The sequence below is a fragment of the Durio zibethinus genome, chromosome 22, assembly GCF_047325235.1.
Source record: "Durio zibethinus cultivar Kanyao isolate XHJ-2024 chromosome 22, ASM4732523v1, whole genome shotgun sequence".
In the NCBI taxonomy this organism is placed as follows: Eukaryota; Viridiplantae; Streptophyta; class Magnoliopsida; order Malvales; family Malvaceae; genus Durio; species Durio zibethinus.
The window spans coordinates 10,858,257-10,861,249 of NC_143183.1; the positions used below are offsets into that span (position 1 = coordinate 10,858,257).

Here is a 2,993-nt window from a genome sequence, read left to right on the forward strand (position 1 = left end):
GGTTGAATTTTGCTTCCTAATTTTGGCACCAATTGTAACCAACTTCTACTTCAATTTGGTGCATCCATTGGCACCCCTTGTATCTTGTATTCAATAACCGGCACTAGTTGTAACAAAGTTCTCCTTCAATTTGCTTCCAAAATATAGACCATTAAATGGATAATTTGTGCATTACAATCCCTAGAAAAAATATTAAAATTTACAAATTCAAAAATAGCTTTCAACTACACTAATACACTCATTACCTTTCAAGTATTTATAAAGATAGAACAAAGGTAATAATGCATTAATGAACTAAAGAAGATAATTCCAAATGAGAAATTTGAGAATTAAGGCTTGAAATAAGGTTCCATGAAGTTTAATTGAGGTTAAGAAATTATAGAAGAAAGGGTTAAGAAAAACTGAAAGGCAATGTAGCATAAAAACACTAGCTATGGCCTTTTCTAGTTTTTAACACAAAAATCCTCCAAAATGAATCCAAAATCTCCAAAATTCCTCACTTTTCATATTTTTACCTACAAATTAAACATTTATGCATTTAGGAGCATTTTTGCCAAATTTCTCAAGAATCAAGCAAAATTCAAGAGAAATAGCACTAAAAATGAGTAAAAAAATGATAAAATTTTAATGCAATCACGCTTCCCCAATGGTTAAGTCTAAAGTTGTTATTATTGGTGGTGTTACCAATTGTAGAAAATTTGAATTTGGAGCCACTGTGGGAGACTATGGTGTGGACATTTACATAACAATTCCTTATATCTCTCCCATGCATCATATAATGTTTCACCATCAAACTATTAGAGGGTGGTGATTTCATTCTTTATTTTCACTGTTTTGACTGGTGGAAAGAATTTTACAAAGAACTTTTAGACTAGATGGTCCTATGTGGTGGTGTAGCCAGATGGTAATGAAGATAACCAACTTTTTGCTCTATTCATGAGAGAAGAAAAAACAATCTTAGTTGAATAGCATCATCAAAAACTCCATTATATTTAAATATATCACAAAGCTTAAGAAAGTTATAAAGATGTAGATTTGGATTATCATTCGGTAATCTTCCAAATTGAATAGAAGTTTGGACCATTTGGATTATTAAAGGCTTAATCTTGAAACTGTTAGCTTGTATCATCAGTTTTCTAATAGATGGTTAAAATCCTTCAGGGTTAGGAACCATATAGTCCCTTAAAATTCTATGACCTAGGTTTGTTGCATTCGCCATTGGAATTGGAATGGTTGTTTGCTCTTGCCTTAATTGCCTGAATGTTTTTTTTATTTCTTTGTTAAGAAAAGCTAAATCAACACTTTGGGATCTATGATGCAAACAAAGAAAAGATCAAAACAGATAAAACAAATAAAAATAAAAGGTGTTTAAATTACAAAGTAGTAAAAATCATTATCGATATTGATCTTCTTGCATCGATATAATCCCTAGCAACAACGTTAAATACTTGATTACTACATTTTATATAATCAACAAGTGTATAGATCAAATCATGTAATAAATTAGGTAGAGCATCATTCCTATGAGGATTATGATCTAAGTATTGGGTGCGAAATCAAGTGCTAAAGACAATGTTTTACCAGCCTTAGATTTAAACAAATCAAAAGAATGAATTGATTTAAAGTAAGTAGAACAATAAAAGCAAAGAAAATGTAAAGTGTAATTGTATAGGCCAAAAACCAACTAACCAACTGTTAGTTCATAGTTTCAATGGATGGCTGAATATAAAAAAGATCAATAGAAAACAATGAACTTGCAAATATTTGAATGTAGGCCAAAAAGAAAAGAAAGCATAAAAATAGAATCTTGAAAGCTTTTTTTATTTAAAAAAAAAATTATGTATGAAAAGTAAATAAGAGAGAGCTTGTATGAAAGAATGTAAACAGAACTTTGTATTGAAAGAAAGCTTAAGAAAACAAAATTGTTATGCTATAGTATGTAACCCTAGCTAAACTAAAGAAAAACTATAAAGAACTTTTAAAAAATCAAAACTATAGGAGAAAAAAAGAGAAGAGATGTGTTGTGGGGTAGGATAGGATGGGTTGTGTTACAAGTGAGGAGAGCCAACCTATTTATAGGCATAGGTTCGGCAAAAAGGGGAAAGGATTACAAAGTCCTACTTTAATTCTAACTCTTAAGAGATTAAATGTTCTATTGATCTTGAAAGTAGTCTGGTTGAGCATAGAGTCTTTAAGAATGAGTGTGTTGGCCAAGTGGAAATATTTTTATTGGTCTTCATTATTCATTTATCTTCCTATATCATCTTTATCTTGAAACTTGAATCTTGAATTTTCAATGGGAGTTTTGGCTAAAGTTGAATATCCAAGAGCAATATTTTTAATATGGTTGGGTTAAGTTCAAACTCTTGAGATAAAATCATCAAAAGTTCATCTTGAATAAAAGCTCTAGCCTTTATCTCTTGTAAAGTGTCTATCTTGTAATAAAACTCTTTTAAACTTAATTAAAGAGTCCTTGTGCAATAATAAATCTGCAATAACCAAATGGATGTAGAAATCCTTGTACTAGTTGGGTTCAGCTAAACTCTACTATCACGCATGGCCAAATGTTCCTTGTTTTTGTCTTGGCCAAATCTTGTATGGATTTGCATGGCTTGCATGGATATCACGTTCCACATTTATCAAACCCTAAAAATAATAATTCACATTTAAAAGTACCAAATTCAATCAAATTTTCAAAATTTTGAGCTAGAATGGACTTGTAAATCAATATAACTTTAATAGTTATCACTAGGATGCCATATAAGCTAGATATTTTCCTGTCACCAAATCTTGCTTTATAAGCTTCCTACTTTGCTTTTTTTCACTTCACTTCTCTACAATTTCTCTTTCTTTGATCTATTGAGCTCTAAGATGCCTCCAAAATGCCATGTTTGCTACTACTATTGGTTTCGCTAATTGAATTAAGAAAATGGCACCAATTTCAACTCATACACATCATGATGTATTAAATGATTCTATTGCTTCCTCTTGGA

The 2,993-nt window shown here is 30.6% G+C and overlaps 1 non-coding gene across 1 annotated transcript; it reads left to right on the forward strand.

Annotated features, from left to right (window-relative positions):
• The first annotated feature begins 720 nt into the window (after window positions 1-720).
• Window positions 721-827, forward strand: LOC149512605 (small nucleolar RNA R71). Its single transcript, XR_016332217.1, has one exon. It is a non-coding gene; the product is annotated as a small nucleolar RNA R71 (small nucleolar RNA).
• The last annotated feature ends 2,166 nt before the right edge of the window (window positions 828-2,993 follow it).